Below are 19577 nucleotides of genomic sequence, written 5' to 3'. Positions count from 1 at the left end.
TGTTTACTTGTCTTCATTTTTTGTAGGCTAGTATTATTTTTTGTGACGCTGATGCTGATGATAAGAATTATGACATTTCTATGGTACCACCAATACATTATTTAAAACACATACAACTATACTGTGATATAACATTACCATGAAATAAAATTACTCACCCCTATAAAGTGGGACCGAATAGAACAACAGAACAGAACAGAATAGAATAGATATTTTTTATTTTTTATATGGAACCTCAAAAATGCATGCAACACATTTAACATTCATAATGTGATGCATTTAACAGCATACTGTGACTTCATTTCATCAGGAAATTGGTTGGTAGGAGGAGAAATCAAGTTATAAATATTATAGTTCGGACATGATATTATTGGTCAATAATAGAAGTTCTTGATATCAGAGAATGTGATTACATTTTGATGAAACATTATGAATATAAACTGTTTTTTAAGTGCAGTGAGAATCGTGCTCAACAACTAGGGATGTTATGAAAGTTCATAGGGTCAAATTTGATTCCATGCTGTCTTTTAGTAGTCAAATAAGAAATGTATTTCTTTATTTGTTGATTGTACAAACAAGTACATGTACAGTACATGACCCAAAAGGGGTGAGTGACAGTTTTGTGAACTGGCCTGAAACTCTTTCTGGCCCGGGGCCATCTGGCCATCTTTACTGTTGAGCCTAATAGTCCAAAAATGATCTGAAATGCAGGTTTAGCATTAATTTGACAGGTTACGTGTCTGCTAGTTCTGACTAATGGCTATTTACATTCACCGTGGTCAGCATTTGAGTAAATGGGGAAATTTTCCCTTAAAAGCGCCGAATAAACACACTCTACTGTTACAGCATTAATGACACTCTCCTTCAGGCCAAGCCAGAGGAAAACTGAGCAAAACAACAGCCACTGGAATCACCCCTTTACACAGAGCCAGTAAAGCCAGCTTTAGTTATGTGCAGATATGTGGTGTTGCTGATGAGACGTCTAAATCTTCATGTCCAGCCTCCGATCTCAAACTTCAAAAGAGATGAGAGAAATAAACAGTGTTCACCCCAGACCTTCAGAGCGCGCTGTCAGGATGCTCTCGGTGTAGGCTGGAGCAGAATAGCCTGATTTATTTACTTAAGACTCCTTTGTGTCTTTGATATGACAGGACTGGAGCAATCAGTTCTTTAGGCGTCAAGACTTACTGTCATTACACACTAATGTCCATGTCTCAGATATGAAAACACTAACACTAAATGAGAGGGGGTGTGAAATCAACAGCGACAGACTGGGAGAAGGAAAAGAAAGGCAATGAGGTTATGAGCTGGAGAGAATGACAGAGAGGGAGGACATGACATGGATTGCGGGGACTTATGATCAAACTAGGGGTGGGAGGGAAAGAAAGCCATTCACAGAGTCGTTCTCAAGCGATTCTGGCTCACAAACAATTCGGAATCGGAGTGATAAAAGAATTATTAATACTTCTGTTTATTGAAAAGGGATGTGAAGGACAAAACATTACAGATACAGAGTGCAATTTAGTGTGCAGTGCAGCAAAAATGGCATTGAGGGCATTAGTGATTGAGGATGGAGTCAGGCTAAATCTGACAAAAACTAGTTTTTATCTATTGGCTAACAAGCATTGGAATCATGACCAACAGCAATTTTGGTTCCAGTTCTGCAAAATGATTTATAGTACGTTGTATAGTATTTAAGAAAAAAAAAAAAAAACCTTTTAAAAACTCTTTTAAAACCCTGCCATAATTTATTTAAAATACATTTATTTCATACTAAGTACAAATCCATTGACACATTTATTGAAGTATCACATAAGAATTTAGTTTATTTGGAGTATTTATCGCACAATGCATATTTCTAAATATTATTCATAAAATGTGTTTTAATTTGACTGTTATTAAGGACTGTATGATCTCTATATAATATACCTCAGCTCTCACAATTAAAACACAAAGTTAGTTGTTCCAATTTAGCAGACTTTAAGTACCACAAGTACAAATGCAGGGTATTTTTTATTAAGCACATAAATATGTATTGTACATGGATTTGTAATATAATTAGCACAAAATGAACGTATTTCAATTTTTTTTTTTGTATATTTCTTTTCATGGGCGAAGTTGCTCACAGACTAACATGATCACCAATATTCAGCCGCATATGAATCAAAACAGCCATTACAGTGAGAAATATTGATGCTGTGCAAGATTTGGAGGTTTTGATAGATTCATACTTCAACAAAAATGCTATTTCTTTTGGTTCAAAATATTGTTTCTTTGATGGAACGTGCCAACATTCAAATGTTGATTAAAAAAAAAAATGAATGAATGAATGAAGCTTTATGTGTGTGTGTGTGTGTGCTCTTGTTTTTGTGACAAAACAGGACTCAACTCAGTATAATGACATGGGTATGACAGGGGTATTACAAGGAGAGGGTTACATATGAGGAAATGCTTATAAATCATACAGAATGAGTTTTTCTGAGAAAGTAAAAATGCACAAAGTTTCCTGTGAGGGTTAGGGATAGGTGTACGGTTGGTGTAGGGCCTTAGAATATACAGTTTGTAAAGTTCAAAAACCATTACGCCTATGGGATGTCCCCACTTTTCACAAAAACCAACATAATTCTATTCTTTTTATTCACAAAAGAAAAAAGAAAAGAAAAACTCAGTCACTTGTTCAGGAATTAAACTACACTAGCTGTGTTTTATGTTATTAAATCACTAAAAAGAATTGATTCATAAGAGTAACTTGTTTCACTCAAAATAAAAATAAAATAAATAAAATCAACTTGGAGTCAAATGGCTTTATTTTATAACACCCAAAACCCAATCAAAGTCTTCAGCTGTGAGACTTGAAGTCACAATTTAAATGTATTTTAGAATCATTAATGAAAACGGATTGTGACTCGCTCAAAATCTCTTCGTGAGCTATGATTCCCATCAAACATTACAATCCAAACTCTTTTTCACACAGAAAACGCACGTTTATGAAAAAAAGTGGCAGTATTTGCAGAATCTGGATTGTGCCAAATTATTACAAGGTATTGAACAAAATAAAGCAAGTGAAAAGAAAATTGAAGCAATTGAAAACAATAATGATAAAGCCCCTGTAAATAAGCAGGCGGCCGATGGTAGAGAAGACACAGGCCACACTGTAAAGACCGACTGAATGCTGCACAGTGGGAAATAATGGCAATCCAAATGTAATCTTGAGAGTGTTATTATTCCAGCAAACTGTGTCCTCTTCCGAGGATGCAGCATCTGAGGCTCTCATCACAACCTCTCCCTCTGCCTGGCTGAGCTCAAAGTGCGGATCTGAAGCAGACATGTCCAATTAAAGACACACACACGCTCCAACCTCACTGCTTCTGAAGAGACAACAGGGACAAATACGACACAGAACTCATTTTTAATGTCATCTGTGGCGGTGTGTTTATGTGTCGCTTTTTCTGACAGGTTGGTTTGTCTCCACTGCTTGTGGAGAGAGAGAGCGAGAGAGAGAAATATCAACAGCTGATTAAGTCAAGGCCCTGCAGCAGCCGAAGCCATTTGGTTTGCAGATTAAACATGGCTATGAGAGAGAGAGACACACAGAAAGAGAGGACAAGAGAAAGCATATCTGTTGGAGTTAACTGCTATTTCCCCCTGTGTGAAGATAGAAGATGAGACTGACCATGACAGTAATGTGTGTCAAGGGACAGCAGCATTCAAAGAGCACTAAATCAACAATAGTAAAACTAGCACCAGTGTTTTCAGTGGGGGCAACATAACACCTGACCAAAAAACAAATATATACATAAAAACAGAATAACTTCAAAAAAAAATTACTATTTATTAATTATTAATCAACAAACAAATATTTTCTTGTTTGTTTAGGATGCAAACAGATCTTGGAACATTTATTATTCATTTTATTACTTAACACGACTTAATAAATAGAGATTCAATTAAAAAAAAACATATATAAAATGTAAAAATAAATATTTCCTTGTCTGTTTAGTAGGTAAGGGGACTATTATTAATTTTATTAAATAACATACACAAAATAAATAAATACTGTACATGTTTTCTTGTTTATTAAGCATGCAAGGGGAGTATTACTCATTTTATTGCATAAATACAATAAATAAATAAGTACATAAATGCATACATGCATAAATTAACAAGATATTATTAATAATATTATTATTCATAATTTTGTAACATAACATATATAAATACAAATACAAAATAAATATCACATGCACACACTTTTTTGTTTGTTAAGCATGCAAGCAGTCTTTTGATCAATTACTATTAGTTTTATTACGTAACACATGACCGAATAAATATAAAAAATTACATTTAAAAAATGTGAAAATAAATAAACAACTAATCATTATAGCATGCAAGAGGATTATTATTAATTGTATTAACATACAACGGATAGATTGTATGGCTTTTATTTTGTTAGAGATAGACAGGCAAAAACATAATACTTTCTCGTTTATGCATTTATATATAATTATTTGAATGTCTAATAAACATTTCATTTGTACAAACCTTGCAGACTTATTTGGATCCAGCTGTGAGATATTAAAAATTATATATATATATATATATATATATATATATATATATATATATATATATATATATATATATATATATATATATATATATATATATATATATATATATATATATAATATTTCTTTATGTGTGAAAAATACTGTAATAAGCTTTATATTGGTTATTGGCCATGCTGCTCTCTAAGACATCGTCATTGGGTGTCAAAAAGACAATATCAGTCAACCACAGATACCCAGACAGAATAATACATACATATACATAATTACAATGTAAATATATTAGTTAATAGATGCCCTTTGAAAGTTCTATTTACAATCCACATGACCCTTTTGCTTCAAACTGTAATATTTGAGGCTTAGCATGAAATCTTGTTCTACAGTGTACCTAATGGCACTGCCTACACACACACACGCAGCACACATAATCTAGATTCATATTAAGGACATGTATATGCACATGCTCAACGTGGAATGCATAATGACTTAATTGATTTGTGAGAGAAATAGAGCAGAAATAAGTTTCCCCAGAGGAAGATGACAACAGGCTCAAAGCAGAGTCTCACTGGTCTTTACTGAACATGTTTCTCCTCCCCAGCCCTATGGTGTCATTAAGCCTCATCTTTAAAATATTAAAAGCACCCACAGGCTGCTTTGCTCTGTTGGATTTCACAGATAAAATCTGTCCTTAGAGGGAAAAGAGAGGAGTTTTCATACAAACATTATGTCACCATATTGAAGACGGTTGCCAGCCATCTGATGAAAGGGCTCCAACAACTGTTAAAAACTCATACTGTGTGAAAGAAACGTAATGAACACTAAAATGAAGGGAATTTATCTCACATTGATGTTTAAAATCACAGCAGACTTCAGCATTATTCAGAAATGAATTGAAAATGATGTTTCTAAACTTGAACTGAATTTGAAACAAACATGATGTAAAACTAATGAGAATTTGAGTAGAATTCAAACTAAAAGAAGGATATTATATCAAAATATAATACGTTCCCGGCTCATTCACAGCACAAATTTGACCAGAAAGCATGTAACTGTATATAGCATTTATTATAGAACATTACATTTTCATTCAGAAATAATAGAAATCTGTTAATTAGTATTTAAAGTCTCCTATTGAAATGTATACTCAAAATTAATTCAAATTAACCTTCATTTCAAGGACATCTCAATTCCCATAATGCTCATTACCCCAAACTCTTCAAATGAAGTTCAACATCAAGATATAAAATACTAGATTAAGAATATTTATGCACGTTTTTATTTACTACTTTAATCGTTTATATTACAGTGAACGGAGAGCAGACTGATGCTGTTGTCAAAATTTTAATCCTTATTGCTGGCTGTGACTATTGTTTCAATAGTACTAAATTACACTGAAGTACAGTTCAATATAAAAATGTCTAACAAGTAGTGACTATTTAAAATAGATTGGATGCTTTTTCCATGTCATTCCAAATTAACATCCTGTGTGCTGCAGCCAATTTGAATGTGAATCTGAAATGTAGACGACTTTCTAATTTAGAATTTTTCCCAACTCTGTATCACAGATCAACCACAGGTACTGTGTCTTTAGGAATAGTTAAACCAACAATTTTAATTTACCTACCCTCAGTTCATCAAAGATGTTGATGAGTTTATTGTCATTATTTTCATTGGAACTGATTTGAAGAAATGTAGCTTTACATCACTTGCTCACCAATGGATTCATCTGCAGTGAATGGGTGCTGTCAGAATGAAACACCAAACAGCTGATAAAAACATCACAACAATCCTAAAGTAATCCACATGACTTCGAGCCCATCAACTGACAAATGTCTGTCAAATACATCATTAAGGTGTTTTAACTTTCAACTTCACTTCTGGCCAAAATATGAATACAAAACCCATAGTGAAAAATCATCCTCTGTTGTCCTCTCACATCAAAATGAATTGATCTGTGAATATTTCTCTTTATAACCATGACCTTTTTTAGTTTATGGATTGTTGAGTCACTTTTATTAGTTGTTTGGATTCTAGAGGGTCAATTGGTGTTAATATCTCAAAATCTGTTCCGAAGAAGAAATAAACTCATCTACATCTTGAACGGTATGAGGGTAAGTTATTTCTTAGCAAATTTTTATTTTTGTGTGAACCACTTCTTTTAATAGCTCCAAAATGTCAGTTCAAGAATTAGCCAGCCACGATATAAAATAGAAGAAAACACAGTTTCCCAATTAAATAAATCAATCTTTACATCTGTTCATAAGGTACAGTAAGTGTCTTCCATCAAAAATATTCATTAGCAGAAGACCAACTATGCTGAACACTATAAATAAAAGTCCCAATCGTAAATTCACATCCCTCTCTCTCACATTTTGTCCTGTATGGTCAATAGACATTCACAATATTTGTTCCACAAGCAGCCTTGCTCAGCACCCTGGGTAAAGTCCCGTATCTCCAAAGCAATTCATCTCCTGCTGTAATGCAGCATATAGACTTCCAAACAGGTTATCCCTTGATCTGGACTCTTGCTGTGAAAAAAAGATCATCCCTGTCGTAGGCCATGGGCCTCTCATAAATAAAAGTTAATGAGAAAAAAAAAGGAAAACAAAAGGCCAATTTTGCTGTGATGCAATCTGGTTGCAAAACAATAGAAACCATTCTGGCAATCTTTGATTCTTTATATCTATGAAGGTGCTGTGTTTAAAATACAGGCAAGAACACTATTCCATTCGGGCAATATTCAAGCACTATCATGCAGCTTTCTCTTGGGGAGCTTCAATCAACAAACCATCATTATCGTCGCATGAGCATATTTCACAGGCAGGAGAAAAGATTCTCACAATCGCAGCCTCAAGGGACGATCATTATCTGTCGAAAGAGAACAACCTGTGCAATTATTTTTATTCCAGTGGACTGCTACCAGTCATTGTTTATCAGTTTAAAACACTGGAAAATTGAAATATATACAGTTGTGCTCTTAAGTTGTCATACTGTACACACATTTAAAGGGGTAGTTCACCCAAAAATGAAAATCATGTCATTAATTATTCAAATTCATTGCTGTCAAAAACATGTTAATTTGTGTTCTGAAGATGAATGGTCTTACAGTTTTGGAACGAGGGTGAGTAATTAATGACAAATATTAAATACAATAATATATAAAATGCAAATCTTGTATTCTGAAGCTAAAAAATAATAAAAAATTAAACATTTTGTATCAACAGAAGAAAAAAAATCTAAAATTAGATAAATGTAACGAGTAGAACTGCATAATAAGTTTGATCATCATGCTGAAAACGAATAACTACACCATGCATCCACAAATATGTAATCTTAACATACATATGTCAATAACAACCTGGCGCCGATTCTACCACAGCAATGACGACTGAAGACTGAAAATCAATGTGCATGGTGAGGCTTTCCTATATTAGCATGTGTGTGTGTGTGTGTGTGTGTGTGTGTGTGTGTGTGTGTGTGTGTGTGTGTGTAAAGGAGGGGGCAGGTGCTGTGGTTTTGTCCTCTGAACCTGTCATCACTGTGGAAAGCTAAAGAGATTTTGTGACTGGCAGAGGTGCTCTGGGGAAAAAACAAGGTTTCCAGAAGTGTCTGAGGGTAAATGGAATTTCTGATCATGGCAGACTAAATGTGGTGAACTGAGAGACAACAGAACTGCCTCAAACAAAACTCGAGCAATCATTGCTATACCTGCTCAAAACAGCTGTGTATTACTGCATCATGCTAGAAAACTATGTGCGACCTAGACAATCAATGAACACATACGTTATAATTGTTTTATGAGATATGTATGAAGCACACAAATGAACATTTACAAGCTGACACTTGAAAATGAGTGATGGGTCTCCTGGCCTGTATACTACATAATACATAATCAAGGTAAACAAGGATTTTTTAAAAAGACTTGTACTGTAACTTACAGTACACTGCTACCTAACTCATTTAACTCTCACATGGTCATCAAAGCTGTATTTGTTTGATTCAAAATACAGTAAAAAAAAGTAATAGTATGAAATATTACAATTTAAAATAATTTCTATGATGAAAGTAAATTAATTAGTCTTCAGTGTCATATGATACTTCACAAATTATAATAATTATATTATGCTGATTTTCTATTCAAGAAATATTTCTTATTGTTATTGATGTTGAAAACATCACACTGATCCCAAACTTTTGAAAGGTAAACTACAACCAAGATGGCTGAGGAAATGATAGAAATGTTAACTCTAATTAATGCAAAGTTACAATTTATCTTTTTATCACTAAAAATAAAACCAATGGCATTCTTTATACTTATTTACAATTATGTTTAAAGTTTTTCTACAAGTAATATAATTATGGAAAGCAGTAAACAAGTTTCACCCAAATTTAATTTGTCTTTTAATTAATGAAATGTAAACATTTTTTTTTTATAAATAAAGGGGATTTGCTATTAAAATTTAAACATGGAAGCAATATTGTGTGATTTATTTATTTAAAAAATAAAGTTTTATTATTTTTTCAAAAGTAGTAGCAGTATCAAATACATTCTACTAAACCTAGTAATATTTCTAGAACAATGCCTTTATGTAAAAAAACCTTTTATTTTGACGGGCTACTTTTATTTTGACACTGGTTTTACTCAGATGAATCTGTAAAATGCTTGTGAAGTGAATCAGAACAGTTCTGGTGATGTTGTTTATGTATTTATGTCCTCATTGAGATGCTGAAATTACCGCAAGCGTCACGCGTTTCAGTCTATGTAGTAAACAAACCCGCTCGTCTCTGTCATTCATTCATTCACACAGAGATGTACAGAACTTGCATGATTCATATTTCAACCAACTTTTGCAGCTTAACATTTATAGATACTGGTCGATACGGAGATTTGATTTGATTAATTTATGCTAACTTTGACAAATTCCGTGACTGTCCATATTAAAATGTAAGTTTCATTTTCATGACAGGATTTTGAGATTCCGTCCGCGTATTCTGCTTTGCGGAAATCATAGCACTGTATGGGTCAAGAACCGGGTTGACCGGGTCCTCTGTACCACTGGTACTTAAAGAAACCTGGTACCGTCACATTTTCAGTACCGGGTCTTTTGACAACACTATTGTGAACTATGCATTTTTAAGCAGTATTGCTGTTAGCTTAGCAACATGCTAAAATCAAACGCTATTGAAATTATTTATACAGAATGTGAGTACTGCGCAAAATGCTATTTGTGTAGCACATATGTAGTTACTACCTACATATAGCATTCCAAATGGTCACTTACGGCAGTTAGGATGTTCCCTTCAAGGCAGCTGCTTACATATTCAGTTTACTAGGTTTTGAAACGGAGCACACATCAGTAAACCAAATATATTGACAGCTTCAATATTACGCAGAGCAACATGTTAGTCACTCTTGTCTGCCTGATAAGGTGGTAGCAGTTCTCAAACAAATGTCATCTCCACCGCAGGACCAAACATCAGTAGACTGACTTAGATGTACTGGAGAGATGAGAGCAGAGAGATCAAACTTGGTGATTCCAGACCCCACAGCATTCACACGGGCTTGTGTCATTACCATGTGTGCACCTGTTATAAAGCCATTGTAGGTTGACTTTTTGAGGCTTTGGAAAAGGTTTAGAGTAAGTGGTGTAGCTTGTTTGCAGTAAAGCCTGTTGCGATTAGTACTTAATCATCGGATCACAATGGTTTGATCTAATCATGAATGACATAGCAAGGATCTTTGTGGACTTTAAATTCCAAACGTGTATTTCAGTCACAGGCTTAGACACAGAACAGCTCTGGAACATGTTAACTGAACTTGTCTATGGTGGTTCAAGCCATTGTCCAACTGTGAACGCAAAGCACTTATTTTCATTTTCGAATTTACTCATGAGGAACATGAGGAACAACAACAAAAAGTATTAAACACAGAAACTCAAAGGTCTTGCTTTTATGTACTAAATGATGCATTAAAAAAAAATTACAAAAAAAATGACTACTATGTAGCAATATCTAAATGTAATATATATATATACCCCAAAAACAGGAATGGAAGCCACTGACATTTTTTTCCCCTACTCATCTTTTCTGACTGTTTTTCACTAGTTTTGCATTTGGCTAGGGTCTGTGTCACTACTGGTAGCGTGAGGCGATATCTGTCCCTACAGAGGTTGCACAGGTAGTCCAACTCCTCCAGGACGGCCATTGCCAGAAGGTTGGCTGTGTCTCCCAGCACAGTCGCAAGAGCACGGAGAATTTTCCAGGAGACAGGCAGTTACTCATAGAGAGCTGGACAGGGCCATAGAAAGGACCATGAAGGGATCCACAGACCTCTACAGGCTAGACAATGACACCCTGACTACCATTAGGTATCGGGATTAAATCTTTGGACCCATTGTCAGACCCTACGCTGGTGCAGTGGGTCTTGGGTTCTTCCTGGTGAAAAATAATGCGGCGAGAGAATGCAGCTTAGGGATGCCCTGGTCCAGATCTTTGAATTCAGGCCTCTGTATGTTTGTTCCTAACACATTACATTATTATGCAAGTCTTTAAATCTGCACATAGCACCGAATCTGCCCTATTGAGAATGCTAAACAATATATATATTGGATCAGAATATATTTATCTGCAGACTCTGGCGACTTTGTGGTCCTCATGCTTTTAGATCTATCAGCATCATTTGACACTGTTGACCACTCTACTTTGATACCTAGATTAGAGCCTTATGTGGGGATAAAAGGAACCATCCTTAAGTGCTTTCAGTCATACCTCAGAAAATTCTTAGTCAAGCTAGGTAACTTTTCTTCTTCTGTTGCTCATTTAACCTGCGGTCTTCCTCAAGGCTCGAGGCAAGGCGCCCTCTCTTTTCTCTTTGTACATGCCACCTCTGGGATCCATTCTAAGATGACATGGGGTGTCTTTTCATTTTTACACTGACAATACCCAAATTTACCTACCTATCAAGAGAAATCATCCCTTTGCTTTTACTTCTCAAGTTAAATTATGACTAGCCCAAAATAGTTTATCCTTAAATGAAGATAAGACTGAGGTGATTGCTTTTGGGCCCTCTGACAAGTCTCCATATCCATATACTCCATCCATTTAATATTCAGTAATCAGAATTTTCTTCTAGTCCGACAATCTAGACTCAAACGTAGAGGTGATCGGGCTTTCTCAGTGGTTGGGCCGCCGTTGTGGAATAACCTCCCTTTAGAGAATAGACTTGACCCCTCTCGGTCCACTTTTAAATCTCTCCTAAAAACATATCTGTTTTCTTTGGCTCATAAATAATTTTCTATTATATTCTTTGCTTATTATTCTAAGTGTTTATACTTTGTTGCTCGTGTTATTATTGTTTTTACTTATTGTATTATTAGGAAGAGACCCTGTTTAATTTAGTTTTCTTTAGTTGTGCTGATTTTTATATTATTTTACTTTGAATCTCTGTACAGCACTTTGGTCAGGCATGTGGCTGTTTTATATGTGCTATATAAATAAATTGAACTTATTTACCCAGTCCATATCAGTATAGATATCCAGCACGATATTTTTCCTGATTGAGATCTAATGTGTTTTCAAAGTGTTCCTTTCATTTTTTTTAAGCAGTATATAGAAAGATAGATAGATATTCTGTCTAACCTCATTTGGTTAATTTCCTCTTCTCATCATTAGTAGATCTTCATCATTTAGATCACCTGTTCCTGGTTTTTAGTTATCCTCATCACCTGTCTGCCCCTCGTTATCTTTCCTATTTGTCTTGGATTAATGTTATTCGAATGGTCTATGTGTGTTTATGTTCATTAAAAGACTTCTTTATCTCCACTCCAAGATGAGAAGACCGTGATGGCTGGGGACGAGTGGTGTTGGAGAAGGTGGCTGGTACTTGTCCGTAGAGTGCCGGCATCTTCGAAGTCAAGATGGCCGGCCGATCAGAAGTTAAGGCTGCCAAGCATTCATGTGGCAAGCCCGCCAGGAGTTCATGTGTTTAGAACTCACTCCCAGGTTGGCCCCAGCCACAAAACTCGCTCCAGTGCCTGCTCCTTGCAAACACATCCCAAAGTGACCTCCAGTGCTCGCTCCTTGTCAGCACCTCCCAGAGCACCCCCCAAAGCTCGCTCTAGTGTCGTCTCCAACCACAGAGCTTGCTCCAGTGTTGGCTCCAGCTCCAATGCCTGGGGTGGAATAGGTACCAGTGACTAAGCCAACTAATACAACCGAGGATCTGCCATGGCCTCCCGAGTCTCCTGATTTGCTATGGCCTCCTGAGCTAACAGCTCCGCCATGGCCTCCCAAGCTACCAGCATGGAGGCTTTCCTTGTCTCCACCCTGTTCCTGTCCAGCACCAGTCTTCAGGGCGCCCTCCCCGATGTTACTATTACGGTGTGGGTTTCGCCTTCCGGGTTGGGGGGGGGGGGGGGGTGATATCTGTCTCGTGTTGTTTTCTGTTTAGTTCCTGTCTGTCCTCTTTTGTTAATTTCCTGTTCTCATTAGTTCATCTTCATTAATTTAGATCACCTGTTCCTGGTTTTTAGTTATCCTCATCAACTGTCTGAGTTTAAAGGAACACTCCGACTTTTTGGGACTTTAGCTTATTCACAGTATCCCCCAGAGTTCCCAGTATTTATACGATTAAAAATGGACTCTGTCTCATATAGCCTTGTTATTTGTACACGCTGTGACTATACAGATCACAACATGTAAATAAAAAATTTTTTGCATTATTTTGTGACTTATTGGGATTACTATGCTAACAGTATCCATTTACATCCAGTCTTTGTGCTAAGCTAGGCTAGCGGTGGGTGCGTCAAATAACATTTACAGAACGCACAGAAATGAAAAAGGTATGTATTGACTTATCTAACTCTGGGGGATACTGTGAATAAGCTAAAGTCCCAAAAAGTCAGAGTGTTCCTTTAAGCCCATTCGGTTCTCCCTTGTCTTGGATTAATGTTATTTGAATTGTCTACGTTTGTTTGTTCATTGAAAGGCTCCTTTATCTCCACTCCTTTGTCATGCACTTTTACTAAAGCCATGACCACCAGACAAATGGATATTAATAGGCTTATATTACAACAAGTGCAGAGTATTTACAATACTAATGTACATTAAATTGTTTATTTTTATTATTAGATTTCAAAATACTACTACTGTTTTTTTTTTTTTTTTTTTGCTTTTTAATAAAAAAATAGAAGAAAATTAGATTTAATCTAGGTATAAGTTTAATAATTTCTAGTGCAACTCACCCTACAATGTATTTGCATTGCCCATCAGCCAGATGTTCATGATCACAACAGCCATATTTTGCAGTGCACTACTTGGAGTGACAAGGACTACACAAAACAAACAAAATGGTATAATGCTGTATGGATGTGGTAAGCACATAAAAGATTGAGCTGTGGTACTCATGTAGGCAATAGGTTTAAAACATCCTGTCCTCTGCTCTTTCTACAACTCATATCAATGTGTAAAAAAAGAATTGGTGCCACAAAGAAAAAAAAAGAAAAAAAAAATCATTAAGACCAAAACTTACATCCATCAAATAAATAAATAAACCGAGAAGCAATGAGGTTTCAGTAATGTGAAATGAAATAGGAAATAAGCATTTATCTATAGTTCCTGTTTGAAGCCGGAATGTGTTGAGTGTGCTCACTGCCCACACTAACAGTAATCAATAGGCAACATAATGAACACAATGAACCCATCTGAAGTGAATCATATCTCCCTCACAGTCTCACGGTAGGTATCCACTTATTCATTAAAAAGCTGAAGAAACAAATTTCACAACATTATGAAAATGTTGCTCTTCCCCTGTGATGATTTTAACCCTCTGGTGCACAGTGGCCATGACAGCAGACAGATTGTCTTAAGAGCCATCTGAGAGCGTGATGTTGCATCTGCACCACTACTGGCAATTACAATTGACCCAGATTAACCTCTATATATATGTCAGTATGCTATCAAAACATAAATAAATCCCAAATGCCTGCCAAAAGTGAGGATGCACAAACTGAAGAAAAAAATATTGCCATTATGTTTCTAATGTTCATTTCCTTTTCAGAGCTTTGTCTTCTTGCACTATAATTTGTTGTTGTTTTGTTGATTTCGGAGTGAAGTACGACCTGAACATTTTCTGACAGTTTCCATGCAATTGGCCGGCTTATCTCAGTGAATAAATGAGCTCTTAGCAGATCTGACACTGATTGTCACCAAGCACACAGCCAATCAGGTGACCTTTTCAAAGATCAGAACGGTTGGTTATGGCTGCATTGATTAATGTCCTCTTCAGGAGGTGATCTCTCAGAGAAAAACACAGGGTGCCCTAAACAATGTCGACCAATAACGGTGTCACTACCACCATCTGGTGCTCTAATGAATTAAAAAAAGCTTCATCAGCCATCAGAGGGTTAATAATATAACAATAGAGGGGAGGAGAAGAAAAAAAGTCTTCCAAGGTCATGTGAAAAAAAGAGGAATCCTTTTCCTCCAGATCCCTTGGATGGAGAAACCGTGTGGCTCATCCGAAATGGGTATGCCTTGTAGATTAGGTCTTGGACTAGCTCTGAGCCCTGACCTTGGCAGCAACTTTGGCTCGGATTTCTATACGGATGAGATTCGGGGAGGAAAGAGGAACAGAGATTTACTTGCATTAATTCACCTTAAAAAATGCAGACGGGTTTACTCGCCACAGCAACAACAGCTGCGGGTCCCGAAACTCTGCGGTGAAGGGATCTTGCATTCATTTGTTAGTTTGTGTTTAGTATGCAGCACATGACTTTACACAATCAAGGAGCCCACAGTCTCAGGTGAGTAAGTGTGGAGTGGTAAAGGGATTGTGTCTTTGTGATATTTACCACTGTGATATGATCTTGCCGTCAGAGGGGGGCAGCTGCATACTTCAAATACCCGCCAGTTAACAATCAGATTATGGTAAATAAGCATGGATGTTTGTGCCGCCGTTTTTTGCTGCTTGTTGACAAATGCGTGAAAAGGAGAAGGACAGGAGATAGAGAGAGAGAGAGAGGGAGGAAGTGAGTCAAAATGAGCGCAAGATGAAAGAGAAATGCAGCTGCCTGGGAAATAAGCACTTATGAAAATCATGATTCCTTCTATTCCTCTTTCGCCTGTTCTGCTGAATGCCAAGGCCACGTCAAGGACATGATATGCTCATTTAAGCTCATCGCAAAGCCATTATACATTCAGGATTATGAATTAGCTTAGTTTGGGGCCTGGGTCATTAGTGAGATAGTGAATCTTTCTGCTTTATGTGTGTATGTGCGCGTGTGAACGCATTTTAGTCGGCCTAAAATTATTAATTAGGGTTCAATACAAGTTAAGGTCAATTTAGAGCATTTATGGCATGATGCTGAAATTGACTCATCCCTTATTTTCTTAAAAAATGGTAATGAACAACAATGAAAGTAAAAGGGGCCAATTTATTATGATTTAAAAGCACAAATATAAGGCATATGACTTTATAATAGCACTTACATTTAATTCTTTTGTTTTATTTGAATTGTTATTAAAATAATTTTCACAGTCGCTTTATGACTTGCCATGGCAGGGAAGTTGTAAAATTCCATATAATTTCACAAAGAAAAGCTTAGTAGGTGAGCTTTTTCACACAAAAGTTCTGTTAATACGTTTATATCTTGTGGCTATTCTATTGAAACAGTGAGTATTTCAATGTATAGAAATTGGCTTTAATATTTCCACTTTATTTCACCTCACTGTAATCTTATTTTTTCTTACATACATTTCTGTAGCAAGTAATTTATGCTTTTATACTGAATCTAGAACATCTCTTGAAGACATATTATTGAAAATCAGCATAAGGCAGGTCAAGCTTCTTGTTTCAAATGCAGACATTACTCTTGAACATGAAATCGGTGTTAAAATTGAGTCAGCTGTTTTGCTTTGCCACTAAACTCACTATGATATATGACCACTTCCACAACCGTTCCTGTGTGCGATTGTATCCGGCACACACTCATATTACAATGCTGACCTTTCAATTGCGGAAATCCACTCCAAAAATATCACACCGGTTCATATATGTATGTAAAACAGCATCGAAGGGTCCTGCAGGAAAACAGTCTAAACACAGGCATATCTCTGGAGGGTTCATGGGTAAATCATTCGCGTTCGCAGGCTTCGGGCCGACCTGCACAGCCTCTTCAGTGGACCAAAGAGGTGATTAATCACTAGCCCCATAATCATGCCCAAAGGTCCCGTTTTAATTAAAAACAAAGTTCTCTTTTCATTATTCCACTCCAACTGAAAGAAGATAAGACCCCCTTCCCCCATAACATATTACAGCCGGGGCCCCCACCTCTGTCTCTCTCTCATCAGGAGACGGAGAGACTGCAAAGAGTGATGAAGAAACATACCAAAGCCACCATCTGAGCCAAAGAGAAAGTCACAGAGATTTAGACCGGTGGGACAATAAATTGTAAAAATAGACAGTATAACCACAAAGGTTCATTCCGCATCAAATCAACCAAATTTCAGAAGCTTCCCGGGCTCAAATTTTAGATTTTGCTCATTTTTTTTTTTTTTTCAAAGAAAGATAAACATGTATAGTTATGGAAGCCAAAATATTAAATGTCATGGATGTGTATTTACTGAGTAATGCACTTTTTATAGAGGTGGGTCAAAATCCAAAATTACAGGGGTGCAAAAAATTACTTTAGAAAGATGGCAGCATCATAATGTTTTTTTTTTTTTTTACAGAAAGATTGGAAGGTAGGTTAATAAAATCTGTTTACTTTACTGATATTGGTTGCATTATGTTCCAAAGGTGATCATTCAAAATAGGGAAAAAACACTTTTCAAGTTATTCTTCAAATTTTGCAAGTCTGTAACTCAAGAAGTATTAAAGATATCAGAATTCCCTTTTAAATATTGGGTATTAACACACTTTGCTTTTGTGCATCTTCATTTGTAGGGCCCTGTTTGGTTCAGTTCCAGAGACATTGGAATTTCAATATGACTATAAGATAGCGAATTTGAGTCTCGGGCTGGCAGGAATTGTAGGTGGGGGGAGCAAATGTACAGTCCTCTCTCCACATTCAATACCACGACTGAGGTGCCCTTGAGCAAGGCATCAAACCCCCAACTGCTCCCTGGACGTCGCAGCATAAATGGCTGCCCACTGCTCCGGGTGTGTGTTCACAGTGTGTGTGTGTGTGTGTTCACTGCTCTGTGTGTGTGCACTTTGGATGGGTTAATTGCAGAGCACAAATTCAGAGTATGGGTCACTATACTTGGCTGAATGTCACATCACTTTCATTTAATATTTTGGCTTTCATCGCTACACATGTTTATCTTTCTTTTGAAAAAATATTAGCATAAAAAAAATATCTGAGACAGGGACCTCCAGTTGAGTTAACAGGGAATTACCCTAAATTCTATTATTGAAAACACCTGCATATTTAGTTGTGTGTTATAAGTACTCATTTATTTTGTGCAGGTTATAAGCATTTCTTATATAGGCTGTGCATTCAAAACAAGCTGAGAACTGTGTTTTAGAAATGACCTGACTCTAAGCTCCACCCCTCTTTGCTACTGTTGCTAACTCAGACAAGCATGATTTTCAGTACATTGTGCTGACCAAGAGGTAAAATTGATTGAATATTACGGTATCAAATAAGAATCATGGCCCAGTGAAAAGTGGTTTGACTTCAGGGTCTCCCTAAGGGGGGAAAAAGTCCCCGAGGCAAGGGCTTTCTTTAAGAGTGTCACAACAAACATCTTAACCGTCAGCCTTACCTAAGTGTTTATACATCTTTGATAGTCTGTGGCAAAACATGGCAATGGATACTCAGTTGCTTTAGTTATAAAATCACCCACAACAAGCAACATAACAAACCATTGACGCTTTAAAGAGGTTTCATCTTTACTACAAAAACAGCTAAACTACAAAATTTGTAATGGAGATTATTACTAAAGAGGTCTAGGCAAACAACATCTTGTGGGCTAAGCAGCTTTACAGAATTGGAAACAAGAACATTTAAACCAAATCACACCAAGGACAAAAAAAAAATCAGAGAGAAAAAGAAGAAAACATCCAAGACTGCCACTATAATCCATCAGTCATTCTTGCGCATGAGACGAAAGCCTTGCATGAGATAATTAGCCTAATTAACTCAAGTGCACAATGGAAGTGATAAAATATATATGAAAACATAGTTGTTGATTTATTTATTTTTTATTTGTATAGCACTGTTTTAAAGAATTACTTTCGATATCTAGAATACTTTATGTTGATCAGTAAAATAAACCTGTGTTATTATTTTTTATGGTAAAATGGTCATGTATGGGGCTTTGTTGCAATATATAACATATTTTAAAGGAACACTTAAGCAATTAAGGGGAAATACTTAATGATAACTTTAGAATACTTTAAAGTGGAACCTTAGGCCTTTTACAGCGTGAGCTTACATTGAAAAAAATATTAATTAAATTAATTTTTTGAAGGGGTCATATGATGCGATTTCAATTTTTTTTTATTTTTGCTATCTCTTTGGAGTGTTACAAGCTCTTGGTACAGAAAGAAGATCTGTAAAGTTGCAAAGAATAAAGTCTCAAATCCAAAAAGATATTCTTTATAAAAGTTAAGAGTCAAATCTACCCTCCTAAAACACCTCGTTCTAACACGCCCCCACATGTCTACATCACGATGTGGGAGGATTTGTTAAAGAACAACAATCATTTGAAATTTAAATCTTTTGTAATACTGCAAAAATATTTACTTATTGTAAATTATCAATTACCAAGTACCATTTTATAAAAGCTTTAAAGAACTTAAAACATTTAAACATTCTCAACATTTAAAAAAAATTCAAATGCAGCTGATCAGAGTGCTGAAGTACAGGGTTTAATAACATAGCTGGCGCCGATAGCCTAGAGTAGAGTGTGTGCGCTTAACTGCTGTGGCTAATGGCTAATGCATCCCTTGGAAATGTCTGTCAAATCACTGAAAATGTTATTTTATAAAGCAGCTCGTCTTTC

The 19577-nt window shown here is 36.0% G+C and overlaps 1 protein-coding gene across 13 annotated transcripts in view; it reads right to left on the bottom strand.

Annotated features, from left to right (window-relative positions):
* nrxn2a (neurexin 2a) overlaps positions 1-19577 on the bottom strand; it is a 339692-nt gene that overhangs the window by 237598 nt on the left and 82517 nt on the right. The window lies entirely within an intron of this gene.

Source organism: Carassius gibelio, chromosome B21, assembly GCF_023724105.1.
Source record: "Carassius gibelio isolate Cgi1373 ecotype wild population from Czech Republic chromosome B21, carGib1.2-hapl.c, whole genome shotgun sequence".
In the NCBI taxonomy this organism is placed as follows: domain Eukaryota; kingdom Metazoa; phylum Chordata; class Actinopteri; order Cypriniformes; family Cyprinidae; genus Carassius; species Carassius gibelio.
This window is presented reverse-complemented; position numbering and strand designations above follow the sequence as displayed.